The sequence below is a fragment of the Tupaia chinensis genome, unplaced genomic scaffold (assembly GCF_000334495.1).
Source record: "Tupaia chinensis unplaced genomic scaffold, TupChi_1.0 Scaffold000683_1, whole genome shotgun sequence".
Classification (NCBI taxonomy): domain Eukaryota; kingdom Metazoa; phylum Chordata; class Mammalia; order Scandentia; family Tupaiidae; genus Tupaia; species Tupaia belangeri.
Window position 1 is genome coordinate 742,780 of NW_006160206.1, and position 17,064 is coordinate 759,843.

At 48.4% G+C, this 17,064-nt stretch overlaps 1 protein-coding gene and 1 long non-coding RNA gene across 3 annotated transcripts in view; one reads left to right on the top strand and one right to left on the bottom strand.

Moving 5' to 3' along the window:
- Window positions 1-17,064, bottom strand: part of GRK5 (G protein-coupled receptor kinase 5) — a gene marked incomplete at its 5' end in the record, with an annotated part of 275,319 nt that overhangs the window by 195,587 nt on the left and 62,668 nt on the right.
- Window positions 14,011-15,985, top strand: LOC114010016 (uncharacterized). Its single transcript, XR_003551410.1, has 3 exons — window positions 14,011-14,400; window positions 15,063-15,271; window positions 15,706-15,985. It is a non-coding gene; the product is annotated as an uncharacterized LOC114010016 (long non-coding RNA).

The window sequence follows — 17,064 nt, forward strand, 5'->3', positions numbered from 1 at the left end:
AAAAAAAAAAGAATCAAGACTTGTAGTTAAAAGAAGGAAACAGAAAGTCAGAAGCCTAAGGCAAAAGGAGAAAAAAAAAAAAAAGAGCCTAGGAGGAGAAGGAATTGTCACATGGCCATCTCCCCTCCCCCAGGGGGTATCACTTTCCCTCTCACTGTCTCTCTTTCTCTCTCTCTCTCTCTCTCTCTCTCTCTCTCTGGTGAGCACATCCACCCTAAGGCAAATAACGCTTTTTTAAAAAATAAAAGAAAACCTAAGTATCAGAAGTAACTTAGACCTGTCACCTTTGACAGATCCCAAGATATGCCCCAACTTCATAGAAGACTCAGTCCCAGTGGGCATCGTGACTGTTTAGGCCTGGAGGAAGGCCAGGCTCAAGTCAGTAGCCTGGTGAACCTGACCAACAGTGCCAAATGGAGTGACTACCAACTCCCTCCTCCCTCCAACAGACCTGCTTTCTTACAAAGACTCACCTTTAAGACTAGATACTCATGTTGCTCAAGAGAATGCAGCTCAACAGCTTCCAGAAAAGCTTCCTGAAGTCTCCCAGGCCTCTGCCAACTCTGGACCCTACTGACAACTCCAGGCACTTGTCTGCATTCCAGTTAGCCCTGTGCTCAGCCATTGCCTGCAAGAGCTAGGAGCTGTCAGAGACCATCTGGGCCAACCTTATGCTCCAGGTCAAAGACCTGGACCCACGGAGGGCCTCAGTCCATTCACTCACACACTCCTCGAGCCATATGTCTTGCAGTGTACATTCCTCCTGCACTCACCAAGTCCTGGTCTAGGAGCTGGGGACAAGTGGAACAGACGTTTCTGGGATGCCAAGGGAAGTAGAAAAAGAAAACAGACCTTTACAAGGCAGCCTGGTGAGCTGAGCTAGGAAGGGCAGTGGGTGTACAAGTTGTGAGGATGACAGAGCTAGAGCCAGGGAAGAATATCCTAGCTGGTGATATTAAGAATTAGAGCTTGAGGGAACCTGCCTGGAAAAGAGCTAGGGAAATGTTCTGGGCTCAGGGAATGGAATGTGCAAATCAAGACAGAGAGAGAGAGACTAGCAGTTGGCATAATGGCTATGTCGCTGGATGCCCATGTAGCCGACCACGGTTTGAGTCCCGCACCCGGTGACTTAAACTAACACTGGGCGTGTGTGCATGCCCAAGATCCCGAGAGGAGAATGGAGGAGAAGCGATTGCAGCGTGGCCATCCCCCCGGGGGGGTGATTTCTCACTTTCTATCTTTCTGTCTCTCTCTTTCTGGCGAAAGCATGTGCCCTATAGCAAAAAAAAAAAAAAAAAAAAAAAAGACTTCGAGAGAGAGAGAGCCCAGTGTCCACTCAGAGCACTCAAGTATTTCAGGGGTCTGAAAGCTAGGAGGAGGATGCTGTGTGCCTTCAGTGGTTTGAAGTCTGCAGCTCAGATGTGAACTTGAGGAAGATGGCCCTGCATAAAACAGCAGATGGTGGGGGTTAGACGGGAGTGTAGAGACCACACAGGAAGCCACAGTGGTCATCTAAGCAAGAGATGTGGGCCGAGGCATGGTGAGAGAAGTAGATGAGTATTTAGAAGGGAAGGTCACCAGTGTTCATGAGAAATAGGACAGCCTCCATGTTTCTGGCTCGGGGAGCGGGGGGGTGGGGGGAGGAGAGGGGGGGAAGGCCATTCAGGCTGTTTTCTGTGCAACAAGACAACCCCTTAGATAGAAATAAGAGGCTTCGTCTCTACAGAAGTTATCCACCCAGCTCAGTTAAGTAGCTGCTTGCTTCTCAGCCACTAGTTCACAGTAGGGGCGTTGAGCCAGGCTTCTCCGCCACTTCCGAGGATCGGATGACCTGATGCCTGGTTCGGGGATGGCAGTGCTCAAGTGCACACTTCCAAATGGGCAGGGGTCCAAGACGGGAAGCAGCCAATCACCACCCCAGGAACCCAAGGCAACCGGCCAGCTTCGAAGGCTTAGCCGCAAACACCAGAGGCTGGCCAGATTCCTCCCTATGAAGAGGATGCTACTGTGGAGGAGCCTGGCTGCAGAAAAGTAGCCTGGATATGACTGGGCAGTCACGGGCATCCGCACACAAGCATCAGGGGTGAGCCGGGCATCACCAAGATGAATGATCCACTGTCGTCTCCTGGGCACTTAAACCTAATGGGAGCTAAAGAGCAGGCAGGGGAGAGAAGCGCTCAGGACACAGACTGCCACCCCAAGTTGGTACATTGGGATTGGGGATCACTAGCCAGACCTTCCAGAACTGCCTTGGGAGGAACACGGAGGGGTGTTTCTTCCACAGGTGGTGAAGAAGGCAGAAGTGGTACTCCATCCCCAGGTGAGGGGAAGAACAGAATGTATGGCAGGGAATCCATCTAGATGGAGTGGATCACAGTACTGGGGCCAGAGAGAAAAGTGCTAAATGCAAGAGACAGGCCTGGAGCTAAAACCTGTAGGCCACAGGAAAGTATTCCTCCAAAGCATTTGAAGAGAAAATGTTTAGCAGCTCCTCGGAAATTTAAACAGAATCGCTGCATCATGAAGCAATTTCACTTCTAGGTGTATATGCAAGAGAACTGAAAACAGACTCAAATATACATGTGCATACCTGTGTATCTCCTTCCACCCTTCCTGAGATCCCTTAAATGACAATGAAAGAATAAAATTGAGGCCAACCAGTGGCATGGTGGTTAAGGCAGCTGGATCCCACATGGCCAACTGTGTGGTTCAAATCCCAGACTTGGAGGCTTGAAAAATCTCCAGGATATATGTGCATGCAAGTCCAAAATCCCAAAAGGAGGCAAAGGAGAAGGAATTAAGGTGCAGCCATCCCCCTGGGGGATGATTTTTCACTTTCTCTTTCTTTCTCTCTCTGCCTCTCTCCATCAAGTGTCCATGCCCTGTAGAAAAAAGAGAGAGAGAGAGAGAAACTGGGGCCAAACCATAGTGCAATGGTTAAGGGTGCCAGATGCCACATGGTCACTACAGTTTGAATTCTGGCCTTGGTGGCTTGAAAAACACACCACGTATAAAAGGCATGCATGATCGAGATCTTAATGGATGGGGAAATGGAAGAAAGACCCTCTCTCTGGAGAGCACACATGCCCCCTGGCAAGTAAAAAGAAGAAGAAAACAGGTATCACCCTAAAAGGCAAAGGGAACTGAAAAGCCAATAACAGCAGATCAGAGTTGTCAGAGCCACTCTGGAGTGATGACAGAGAGATGGATGGGCAGACGCTGGCCTGGCTGGCCAGAGAAAGCTGACATTCATCCTCCTGCAGGTACGGAGCCCAGTAGGAAAAACCCCATCTGTGAGCTGCAGGCGACAAGTGTGCGGCCCACGGGCTCAGAGAATTGATGCTGCATGTGTTCTAGCACAAAGCATTTATCATGATTGCCTGTTAACGCTCAGACAAAGCATACTTCAGGCAACTCGTTATTAAACCTAACTTGTCTCTACACTGACTTATGTTAGTCATTGTCCCCCTTAATGAAAGCTCTTCTGTATGGACAGGGAAATGTGGAGTTCAAGACTCAACAGCCTCCAACACCCTGGGTGCAGAGCAGGGGACTCCCCACTGCCTACGGTAAAGCCCCAACACAGCCAGTCCCTAGCCCCAGTGCAACACTCTGGGCACTGGGTTTGTAGGGTTCTAGAGACAGGACTCCAAGGACCGAAACACAGGATATGTGTCCCTCACCCCACCATCAAGCCAGGCAACAACTTATCAAGCAACAGAACAAAGATCCATGTTCTCCTGTGGTTCTCTGTTTTCCACAGACTTTCTTTCTGTTCCATTACCCTTCCCTCCACCCCACCCTTCAAATAAGTAATGGCTGGATTCAGCCACAGAATGTCAGGGGACCACAGGCCTCCAGCTACCCACTCCTCAAGAATCCTCCTAGCATGCTCTGAAGGGTATATGCATGGACAGGCACGAGAAGCCCTTGTTGTTGTCACCAGAGTCAATTTTGTCTCAACCATCTGCCTCTCTTTCCCCACATAGTAACACTGAGATATCCCCTTCTGGGTCTTTTTCTCATCAGAAAATTAGACTTTCCTACCTTCTTCCCTAGAGGATGCTGAGATCCATGGAAGACAGAACAATCCAATTCATCTGCTTTCATAAGCACCAAGCTCGGGGCTTGCCACCTGCTATGGGCTGGACTGGGTCCCCCAAAAATTCATGTGATGTTCTAACCCCCCAGTACCTCAGAATGTGGCTATTATTTAGACAGACCTTTAGGGAAACCATGTTAAAATGAGGCCGTGAGGGTAGGCTAATCCAGTATGATCGGTGTCTTTATAAGAAGAGGATATTAGGACACAGAAAAACACCAAATGCACAGGAGAAAGGCCATGTGAGGAGGCAGCAAAAGGGCAGCCACCTGTAAGCTGAGCAAAGAGGTCACTGATGAATCCAACCCTGCCGGAGCCTTGGTCTTTGACTTCCAATCTCCAGAACCGTTCAAAAGTAAAATTCTGATGTGGTATTTTGTTACGGGAATCTTAGCACCAAAGGGGAGTCATCTGCCTGTTTAAGGCCTCCGTGTGGGTAACTGTGGCATAAGAGACTTGCTATTCGGCTTACCAATCCCATTGAAAGGTGATGTGTCTATGGTAGCAGGGGGAGGTTGAAGGTGGGTGTGGATAGGAAGAGCCTGGGTTCTTCCTCTGCTTCTCCAGTAACCCCTGCACAGAGGCAGCCTGCAGGGAACTAGATGCCAAGGCCAAGCCAGCCTGAGTGAGTGAATAGGGGGAGACTGGCTCACAAGACCCATTGCTCAGGGCCAACCTCAGGGCCATTAGATTGTCTCTGGAAGGAAGAGGCTATCAGAGAATCACTGGGGAAGTTTATTTAAAGATGCAGATTCCCAGTCCAACGGTATACTACTTTGGAAAACAGAGTGTTGATTTCTGGGAAAGTTAAATCTATACTTGCCACCTGATCCAGTCATTCCTAGGTATTTACCCAAGATGGAAGAAAATATCTGTCCACAGAAAGACTTGTATGCAACATTCACAGCAGCTGTATTCAAACAGCAAAGAAATGGAAGCAATCCAACTGTCCAAACTGGTCAGTGGATAAACAAACTGGTAAATCCATACAGCAGGACACCAGTCGGAAGGAGTGAGCTACTGACGCATGTAACACCATGGGTGAGTTCAAAACACTTTACTGAGAGGAAGAAGCCACATGACAAAGAGTTCTTACTATATGATTCTCTTCATATCAATAGGTAACTCTAGAAGATCCAAACTAATCCACAGTGACTAAAGCGGGACCAGTGGTTGCCTGGGGCTGGGGGAGGCAGGGAAGATGACAGGGTTAGATTATAAGGGGCATGAGAAATCTTTCAGAGGTGACGGATATGTTCGCTAACATCTTTGTGGTGTGTGGTTTCACAGGGGTTCAGATATAGCCAAACGCCTCAGGTCATATCCTAGTTTTTCTTTATTCATGATACAGTATGCACATGAGAGAAGAAGCATCCCCAGTAGGATCTGGTCACACCTTGGAATTCCCTTCCTCCAGTCCTCGAACCTGACAGACTTTGGACACTGGCGTGTGTGCCAGTATGTATGCCCAGCATGCTTAAGCTGACAGGCTGGGGATTTGAACTCCAGTCACCCTATAGAAATCCAGTCTCTTGGGACTGCCAGGTGGTATGGTGGCTAAGGTGCTGGACTCCCACATGGCTGACCATGATTCGAGCCCCAGACCTAGCAGTTTGCTTTCTCTCTTTCCTCTCTCTCTCTTTCTGTCTGTCTCTCTCCAGTGAGCACAAGTGCCCTATAGCAAATTAAAAATAATAATAGAAATAAATAAAATTAAATTTTAAAAAAAGAAATCAGTTTCTCTTGAACAGCACATTACTGCTGCATCAGAGATGGCCCCTAAATCATAAAATTTAAATATGCATAGTTTATCATTTGTCAATTATATTCAATAAAGTCCATTTAAAAGAATACAGGCTCTTGGGTCCCAGCCTGGAGCATCAGGGCACTCATGGCAGGGGTGTTGCAGGAAAGAGAAAAAAGGAGGAGAGAAGCTTTCTCTGACATTCTGTAACAAAGCTATGAGGACGAACCTCAGGGGCCACCTTCCTGCCACCTTCCACTTACTACTGCTGTTCCTTTAGACGGAGATCATGTCTCAACACTGTCAAGTAATCCTTCTGAGAACTGCAGATATTACGATTTTTGTGTTCACATCTAGAAGACCCTTCATGTCCTCCAGTTTGGAGAACAGTTGGGAAGTGGAAATTCCACACAGTCAGCCAGCCGGGGTGTCTCCCCCTGGCGTGGTGGCCTGCAAGCTTACTCACTGGTCTGGCTGAACTGATCGCAGTGTCAGGACCCCACAGACACACAATGTGCAGCAGAGCCCAGCAAGAGGATCCCAACCCAACAACCCTATGGGTCCAAGGTCCCCTAATTCTCCACTTGAAGTAACTGAGCTTAAAGATGTGTTTACCATGAGGCTAAAACATGGTCACATGATCCAGAGGTGTCACCAAGGAATCAAACTTCCCCAAATCACAGGGCCAACAGGTAGCATGGTGGTTGAGTCACTGGACTCCCTCAAGGCTGATCGCAATTCGAGTCTCAGACCCAGTGGTTTGCTTTGGCGCTCTCTCTCTGATGAGCACATGTACTCTATAGCTAATTAAAATAATAATAATAAATTAAATTAATAATAATAAAAAAAACTTTCCTGAGTCACAAGGACAATGAGTGGATATATGGTGATCCAGGGACTTCAACGCAATTTATAATAGCATCGAGGTCAAGCTGAATAATATGTTTAACATAATTACAATTCTGTCTGCTCATTTATTTACTTTGTAGGTCTGTTCTTTCTCTCTTGCTTAGGGCACAAAAACAGGAAATATGCCAAAATATTCATGGTTGGTGGGCTCTGCTCTTTACAAAAATGTCCTACATTATGGTTATGTCACTTTTTCATTTTTAAAAAAGAACACATAGTAAGGTATTATCTTTATTCGCCAACATATTGGGTCATCGGAAAAGTCATGACGCATTTTGCATAAGAAAACAGAGAAATATGTCATGACTTTTCTTAGGACCCAATAAATTGGTACAGTAATGCTGAACATAATAATCAATTATTATTTGACTCCTGTGAATGGTGACAAGTCATAGGCTGTTCACAGAAGAGCCCTGGATTACAAATAAGACTTGGGTTCAGGTTCCAACCTGGCCTAACTAGCTGTGTGCTGTTAGGTCCTTCACTAACCCTTGCTGGGTCTTAGTTTCTCATATGTAAAAAGTGGACTTTATCCTCCTGAAAATTTGTCTCCCCTTTGATTCTTTTTTTTCTTCTTTTTTGGAAGAGGTTTTTGCTATAGGGCGTGTGCACTCGCCAGACAGACAGAGACAGACAGAAAGACAGAAAGCGAGAAATCACCTCCCAGGAGGGATGGTCGCGCTGCAATCCCTTCTCCTCTGTTCTCCTCTCGGGATCTTGGGTACACATGCACACGTGCCCGGCATGAGTTTAAGCCGCTGGGTCCAAGCCTCGAATTGCAGTCGACTATATGGGAGTCCAGCGACGTAGCCATTATGCTAACTGCTGGTCCCTCCTCTTTGATTCTGACAGTCATGGACTGGCCTCACACCCCGTTGGGGTCTTCTACCTGCTCTACCAGTCGTATTGCTAAAATGTCAAAGGCCCCGTCAAGAAAACCAAAAACACTCTGATTTCACTTTAGAAATGCATCCTTTAGGATAGGGTCTGAGCTATATGCCTTTACAACACAAACCCAGCCATCTCTGATGTATAAAATTTTAATTTGGGGCCAGCCCATAGCCTAGGGGCTAAGGGAAGCTGGATCAGACATGGTTGGCCATGGTTCAAATCCTGGCCCTGGATGCATTAGATGTGTACCCAAAATCCTGACAGGATGGAAAATTGGAGAAGGGCTGCAGTGTGCCCATCCCATTGGGGGGTGCTTTCCCCTTCTCCCTCTCTATTGCACTCTCTCTTGAATGCACGCATAAAAGGTTTAATCTGGCAAAGGACACCACAAACTCCTTCAAACCCTGACAAGAGAGAGCCTCAAAACCTATTGCAGAGCTAGGCCAGCTGTATGGGGCCAGCTGGACTCCCACGTAGTCGACTGCGGTTCGAGTCCCGGACCCGGTGGCTTAAACTCACGCCGAGCGCGTGTGCGTGCGTGCCGAAGATCCTGAGAGGAGAATGGAGGAGAAGGGATTGCGGAGTGGCCATCCCCCCGGGGGGTGATTTCCTGCTTTCTATCTCTCTGTCTCTCTCTGTCTGTCTGGCGAGCGCACGCGCCCTATAGCAAAAACCTCTCCAAAAAAAAAAAAAAAAACCTATTGCAGAGCTAGGCCAGCTGTAAACAACCGGAACCCTATCTGTATTACCCAGCAAGATGGTCCCCAGACTCCCGGTAGCCCTTTCTTTCCTTGATGATATCAAATTGGGAGCACTGCGTGCATAATACTCCTTTTTACACATGCTCAGCCCTCTTCCTCCTCCTCATGTGCATTTTTATTCCAATGAGTAATTTATTTTTTTAAGAGAATTATTTATTTAATTTTATTTATTCATTCATTTATTTTTAATTTGACAAAGAGAGACACACAGAGAGAAAGAGAGAAGGGAATTGAGAAAGCAAGCCACCAGGTCCAGGACTCAAACCGTGGTCGGCCATGTGGGAGTGTCCAGCACCTTAACCATCATGCCACCTGCTGGTCCCCTCCAATGAGTAATTTCTGAATGCTTTCCCAAAGGCACTCATGTAACTTCGTGGCATCTCACAGGGGTCAGCAGCCCCTGAAAGCACAGCACAGCATGACTTTAAAACTACTGCAGCAAAAAACAGTAGCCCCTGACAGCACAGCATAACTTTAAAACTACTACAGCCAAAGAAAAATCAGTTGGAGAATTGAGATTGGACCCTAGTTCCAAAGGTCATCATTTATCATAGGGAATAAAGGGTTTGCCACCTGTTTTTCTTCCCCTGTATCAAGTCTCCTTGGCTATATCAGGAAGTAGTAATACCGTCAGTGGTTCTCACCTGCCTAGTATAAAGGAGCTATCAGGGTCCCTCTTGCAGCGGCCCTGATCCCATTGCTAACAGGTTGGGTGCAGATCACGTTCACACTACAGGCCCAGGTCTCTACTTAGAGAAAAGAAACCAAAGATGCTAATCAACCGCATGGCCTCGGCACTTCGCTCTGGTGCTTATCCAGTTGGTAACCTCGGCAACAGCCAGGAACCTTGCTCCCCATGAAGGTCACACCCACAATCGTGATAACGGGAGAGCTGGCACCTACTGAGCCTTATTGCCGTGCCAGGAACTATGCTTCTGGGCCTGCACCGCCTCATTTAATCTTCCCCAAACTAAGCAAGGTAGGAAGTGCCAGGAGCATCTCACAGGTGCAGAGACAGGGCCTAGGAAGCTAAAGTGTGGGCAAACCATAATTCATGTCGCAGGTTCTTAACACCTTTGCAATATTGCCTTCCCCAAGGTATTTTAAACTGGGAGAATCTCAGCATTTCCAGAGTAACTTCCTCCTAACAACAGGAACTTCAGTCTGCAGAGGCCAAGATACTTGCTCAAGGCCACCCAGCAAGAGCTAGAACTGAAAGGGGAACCCTTGGGTGCTGACTCTCCTGTCAGAGTTATTGGGGCTGTAGGGGCCTCAGAGTCCATCAAGAGGGTCCCAGCTATATCACAGGGTGTGAGAGCCAGTCAGCCAAGGGGACAGTGAAACCTAAAACTGTAACTTCATTCAAGAGACAAAGATGTAGCCCCCTGCCTCCAGCTGCAGGCAGCAGTCTGCAGGAGAATATCCAGCCTACACTTCAAGGGGCACAACAGGGTCACTGGGTGAAACCACCATCAAAGAACAGCCAGGTAAAGGTAACTGTTTTGAGTCTCCCTGACCTCTGCCAACTCAGATATCTTTCACAAAGCCAGGGTGACGTGCACAATTAATGGGCCAGTCACCTCTTGAAGGAAGTGTGGATGACGGCCCTGTAGAAGCCAGGAAACAGAAGCCAACGCCTGCAATCTCTCTGCACCAGCCTCCTGCTAGTGTGCCTTTCTTCTCTATCAGTGTGCAGCCCCACCCTGCACAGTTACCACTTGCTAGCTCATATTTTCCAGTCTTGTCGGGGTCAGACATCTCAAAGATAAGTGTGGTTCGTGATTCCGTGCCACAAGAGAAACCACAGCCTCCTGTGTTGCCAGGTCAATGTTATGACCTGGGTGTTGGCCAGTGCTCAGGTTCCTTTCTTAGGTAGCATGGCTGGGTTGGAACCAGCCCTCAATCAGATGCCAATGGCTAACCAAGCTTTGCTTCAAACCAAGAACCTCAGAGCTCTCTCACTTATCATATATACCCAGCTCTAACTAGCTGAAGAGAAGGAGAATACATAGACTCAAGGGAAGGCCACTCAGCCTCAACAAGAGATGAAGGTGACACCATTGGAGAAGAGTTATGTGGTTCAGCCACTTTCCCACCATCAAACAAACAAGGAATGATAAGCAGGTGCCAGTGACAACAGAGCCTGGAGAAATGAATCTCACCCTGTGGGTTAGGGCTGTAGTCTATTTACAACTGTGGCCTGAGGGTGCCAATGCCTCAGCACCTTGTGGGGGTACCCCACTGGGGAGTACTTCTCCTCCTCACATCTCTCTCTGGTGAATGTGTAAGGGAGCTCTAGCAAATTTTTTAAAATAAAAAAGATTTTGAGTAAATTCATTCATGATCAATCTGTGTTACAACAGATGTTTGGGGCAGGGAGCCAGCCTCCCACACTTCAGCCCAAGGCATTCTCAAGCCCCCAAACCAGGCCATGAGCTGGCCAAATAAATGAACTTTAAGAAAAACACCAGGCACACTGAAGTTCCTGTCCAGAATGCTGAAAGGAGAGGGAGATAGAAAAGGCATTGTGGTGTAACTATGTCCCATGGTGGGGGGGGGGAGCTTCTTCTCTCTTCCTCTATCTCTCTTTTTATCTTTCTGAAGGGTGCCTGTACCTTCTGACAATTTTATTTTTTAATTTTAAAAAGTTGGGGCCAGCAGGTAAAACAGTGGTTAAGGCACTGGACTCCCACATGTCTGACTGTGGTTCGAGTCCTGGACCCACTGACTTGAAACTCACATTGGATGTATGTGCGTGGGCACCCAAAGTCCCAAGAAGAAAATGGAGGAGAAGGGATTGTGGCATGGCCAGTCACCCTGGGGTGATTTCTTGCTTTCTGTCATCTTTGTCTCTATTGTGGTCGTACACACCCTATAACAAAAATCTCTCTGAAAAACAAGAAAAAAGGGGAACCAGCAGTTAGCGTAATGGCTATGTCGCTGGACTCCCACGTAGTCGACCGTGGTTCGTGTCCCGGACCCGGTGGCTTAAAACTCATGCCAGGCGCATGTGCGTGTGTGCCCAAGATCCCGAGAGGAGAATGGAGGAGAAGGGATTGCGGCGTGACCATCCCCCTGGGGGGTGATTTCTCGCTTTCTGTCTCTATGTCTCTCTCTGTCTGTCTGGCGAGCGCACGCGCCCTACAGTGAAAATCTCTCAAAAAAAAAAAAAAAGAAAAAAAGAAAAAAGTTAAAGTTTCTTTCTTTAAAGAGATAGGCACTTCCAGCAGAGTTTTCAGGCCACAATCCACCCCTAGGCCTGGCTGGCCTGAATCACAGGCATGCATCCACATCCACACACTCAAAGAAGCCCTAGGACACGAACCCAGGACCTTTCCCATGTGGGTCCAGTTGCATTTCCAGTGTGCCACAACCTGGACAAAAATCCTTCTAAAATGGTCATGTGGAATCTGCATGTTCTCCTGACATTTACAGCTTATGAGCAGCAGAAGGGAGCTCTATTTGGAAGAGACCACAGAAAAGTCTCCTTTATACCACCAGTATCGACCATAGTCCCCATCACTACCAGCCTCAGAACAGGTACCAAAAAATTCTTCTCAAAATCACCTCCCTGAGACTGGTGGGTGGCGTACTGGTTAAGGCACTGGACTTTCACATGGTTCACCACGGTTTGAGTCCTGGAGCTGGCAGCTTGCTTTCTCACCCCACCCCCACCCCCACCCATCTCTCTCTGGTCAAATTTAATTCTTTTTAAAAAATCACCTTCTTTCCACTTAGAGTAAAACCATCAAGATCCTTCTGGAAATCTACATTCTGATTGCTCATAACCACATGTAATCTCCTTCTCTCTGACTGAGCCTCTCCAGGTTAAAGCCCTCCTCAGTCTAGTTTTCTTCGTATTTTGAGGTACAGGGATTGGTGTGTACATGGTACCAAAGGGGAGAACCTTAGAAGGTTCAGGAAGGACTTTGAAGGTTATCAGAGAGACTGTGCCTGCCTGCCAATGGGTTATACAGGTTCTGCTTAAAGCCCTCTGGTCATAAGAATTCCTCCCTCCAGCTACTTCAGGCCTCTCCAGAACAGCCTTGCCTCCCTGTCGCTCCAGGTCTATCAGTAGGACCAGAGACATCCCAGAATACCTGATGGGCTCAGACCTTGTGGTAAGTTAAAGACTTCGATCAGCTCCTCTGCTCCCCACTCTAGGTTCCTTGGCATTCCCAATGCCCGCTCACTGGTCAGGGCAAAACCCAATACTGAGTGCTGACTCTGCCTACCTTACAAATACACCAGTGTAATTAATACTCATAGCCACCCCGTGAGGCAGGGGGTCTCATGTGCGGTTTCACACCTGAGAAACGCTCTAAGAAGGTAAATAGCAGGTACAGCTGGTATGAGTGGGAGCTGGGGTACAAACCAGGTCTACCCCATTCAGAATCGGTGCCCTTAGCTACCACTCGATGCAGTCAGCACAGGGTCCCGTATGAGGGAGAAGTCCAGGATGTCAGAACCATCTCTGATAAATGGGGCCACCATCGCCACATCCAGGAGGACCACATCGGCCTACAGGGATAGACACTCAGATTCCATTTCCAAGTCAAGTGGGTCCACAGGAAAGCCCTTCCCAACAGGACCACTGACACTGTGGAGAGCCTACACAATAGGGCCCAGAGATGACACGAGCAGGCGCCGTGTCACATCATTTCCATCTATTAACTCCTCTGAGCCTCCCAACAGCCCGTGAGTAGGTACTGCTTTGACAGATGAGGAAACAGACCTGTGTTAGGCACACAACTTCCCCTTTCACACAGCTAACAAAAACGCTGGAGCTCCAACTTGAACTTCAGGGCGTAGAGCTCGAGTCCACGTGCTTAACCACGTCACTAACCTAGTGTTCGAATACCTGTCTTCCTGACTAGTCGGACACCCAACCCTTCCCTCTGTTGCCAGAGCTGGCCACAGAACCCCACACACACGGGCCTGCATGGGGGGGATGAGTCATTCACAGCCTCTGGACCATTCAAGGCTTCAGGCTCAAGGAGGTGGTGACTCAGCGCAGCTATCCCAGCCAAGGCTCCAGATTTCTTTGTCAAGTGTACAGATCTGTATATGCTAAATGTCTGTTTACTAGAGCAAAACAAAGAAATCAATGCAGGCAAACAAAATCTGTAGGAAACACATTGTTTCAGCCAGCCTCTGGGATGGCAAACAATAGAAGGGAAAAAGGCCACGCAGAGAACTCTATAAAGAGAAACCGCCTTGCAGTTCCCAGACCTGCAGACCCTCTGTTGTGCTGGCAGTTCAGGGGACGAAGGAGCCTCAGAAGAGGCCAGGCAAATATCAGACAGGGCCCATGGCCTCCAGGACACTTCTCTGAATGACCAGCATCCAAAGGGTGTAGAGGATATGGCTGTCCACGCGTGTCTAGAGCGAGTTTCCGGGGAACACGCCATCTCTCTCAGTGTAGACGGTGCCAGCGCCTCCCCAGGCCTTCGGTGCTATCTGGCATGTGAGCTTACGAAAGCACTGTCTGCTATTCAGTAACTTCTAGGCGGGTCCTGTGATTATTATTAACAAAGATAAGATTACGACTAATAATAACATTCGTGACATTTAAATGCATTTGTCCTATCAATTCAGCCTTGCTCTCTGAGGGAGGGTAGAGTTCAAATTCCACATTTGTGTTCCTCCAGAGGCCCAGCATGCCAATGCACTCAAACACAGATGAGATTTCCAGAGCTTTCTTAAGAACTGAGTGTTGTTGTTTTGTTTTTTTCCTTTGAACTGGTATGCCAAGCTCACTGCAGTTTGAGCTGCGAGAAAGGAAATGCCTGTTTTCCTTACGAAAGTCATACATAATTCTTGACTTCACACCTCTCAGAAGAAACTGCTGAAAATGTCCCAGAGAGCCCTCCCCACTCCCTCAACTCATCCCTCCATTCACCCAGCATTTGAGGGTCAGAAATTAAGCAAAGGCAGCTATGGGCAGCACGGATCAGGGCCAGTGCCCAGCAGCCTCTGGTCCAGTCAGAGAGGTGAGTGTGCAAGTATACCGATGAGTGTACAACGACAAGCTCTGCTGAACACTGGAAAGAAAGAAATGAACCGGAGACTGTGGGGAAGAATTCTGGGGCTGGGAAGGTCTGCAAAGGAGCCCAGTTACTTACTGAGGACAGCAAATAAGAGCCTTCCTGAGAAGATATCATTTGTGTCAAACCCTGAAGGTCAGTGAGAATCCAAAGGGTGAAGGGCAGAGAAGAGGAGAGGGGAGGCTCCAGGCAGAGGAAACAACATGGAGGAAGGCACATCCAAGGTCTCAAAGGAGGGCAAATGGCAGGAGCAGACAGGCAGGGGAGACAGGCGCGAGCAGCGGCAGAGCAGGCAGGGGCAGGGCCAGTAAGGCTGCCTCCCCGCAAGGTCGGTGTGGAGCTGGCTGACCTCTTCCAAGGCGGTTCTGAAGAAGAGGCTTGGACAGCAAATTCAGCAGCTCACGTCAGCCCTCACGTACCTCCGAGGAGTAAAGCACGTGAAGCTCCAAACAGGGCCTGTCCGGGGGAGCCCCAGCAGAGTGCATCCTCACTGCGCTCATCACTGGGCCGACATCACAGGTGCCATGCTCCCAAGGGCTCTCAGGAAATCCCGTCCATGGAGATGGGGGCTCCGGACACCCACTTATACCCATTCTGCTTTCTCACAGGAAACAGGCCACAACTATTGTCTATTGTTCTCCAGCAAGTCACCCCAATTGTCAGAGAAGAGGCCACATGCTTCGACAAGCAAGGAGAACATGCCGGGTCGTCAAACTTCCTGTGAAAAGTCCCTCTTTGTTTAGAAATGATGCCAGCCTGTTTCTATGTTTCTATTAGAGAACAAACAGAAAAGTTGCCCGGAAGACTCCAGAATGAGGTAAGAGAATTACAATCAGCTAGTAGCCAGGTTCTCAGTCTCCCCTGGGGAGGAGTCAGACATCATCCTCATCTGGGAGAGTGGCCTGCTGGGTCACAGGTACTGGGCTACAAAATGAGCCTACCCCCCTTGTTAGCCACTCTTAAACTGCCCCAGAAGTGATGCCAAAGCTCAGCAGACGATTGATGAATCCCACCTCTAGATCAAGGCCTGCAGACGGGGCTGGGATCACACTTCATAGGGACAAGAGAGCGCACACCCCTATCCATTATTCCACCTTGCCCCTATGTCCTGAGATGAGGATGACGATGATGACCACCCACAACTACTGCCACAACTACTATGACAATAGCGAATACTTGGTCAGCGTTTATTATACGCCATATGTTAATGATTTCAATCTCAACACCCCTATTATCATCTCCATTTTACAGATAAAAACAAGAGTCTCAGAGAAATTAAACAAATTCCCCAAGGTCACATCCTAATTGAATCCTAAAGGAGCCAGGATGCAAGCCCAGACACCCCGATCGTCTAACCACTAAATCACACCCCATCTTGTGCAATGAAAATTGCAGAAGGAGGGCAATCGTGGTGGGTCCACAGACATGAGGACCATCTGCTGAAACCAAGGCACAGCGCTGAGAGGAGGCAGAGAAGCTACATCGAGGCCTCCCCAACAGTGAACGCACTTCTCTACACAGAAAACATTACACCCAAAAACCAGAAAAACAGTGATGGGTTTTGTTTTTAAATCATCAAATTGTGTGTACTCAATTTAACACAAAGGTTGTTCTAAAGTTGAATCTGTTGGTTCAATTTTCCCATCTGCTGCATCAGAAGTAGATGAGAGGTAAATAACAGATACAGGGAATCTCCCCATCTGGGAGTGCACGTGGGGGTGTGGGGAGACCGGTGTCCAGAATGGGCACTGAGTTAGTGCCAATCATCTCCACTCTGTTCTTTGCTATTTAGGACATATCCTGCAGGTCCCCAACCCCAGGGCTCCAGAGGGGAGGCTCACTGGGGATCATACAAACAAGGGCGTTCCATCCTCCTCTTCCGGATACCTGCAGAAACCCAGTCTTCTTTCATTTTTCCCCTCAAGAGATCCCTTTTCCTATGAGGCAATGTCTGGGATGTTAGGTCTGGCTGGGCAGAGGAGGCAAGGTGGACCCATTTTCTGGTGCTTGGGCAGCAAGCCCTCCCTCCCAATTCCAGGTCCCCATTTGTATGGCTGAGCCTGGGTGAAGCTCCCAACTAAAACCACAGCTTTGAAAATGTCCCCAGAGGCCATCTGGGTCACAGGTACTGAGCTATCATCTACTCTGATATCTGCATTTCAAGAAGGACAACTTCTGCCCACAAGCAATTTGCTGCACTTACTTGCTATAGAGCCCAAGACTGGTCCACTGCTTTCTCTGTCTTTCTGCCAACCTCTTTAATGCCTGTATCAGGGCATGTGAGCTCTGCCTCCAGCCTCTAAGTCACCCCGGAGGGAAGGTTGTCCATCTCAGCATGGGAATCCCTGACTGGCCCTGGTCAGGAGCCTACAGTCTGATGCTCAGTTTATCCAGCCATTATGACTTAACTCCTAAACCGGAAACTGAAAGGAGGGGCCAACTGAGCCAGTGCCAAATAATAAAACACACCTCCCTACCCCACCAACTGGTCAAACCCAAACCTCGTGGGAAGTGTGCAGAAAAGGCCCTCTGGTTTCTTAACCAGGTAGCTAAAAAAAAAAAAAAAAAAAAAAAAAAAAAACCAAAAAGCCCCTTTTGGCCCCCTGTGGA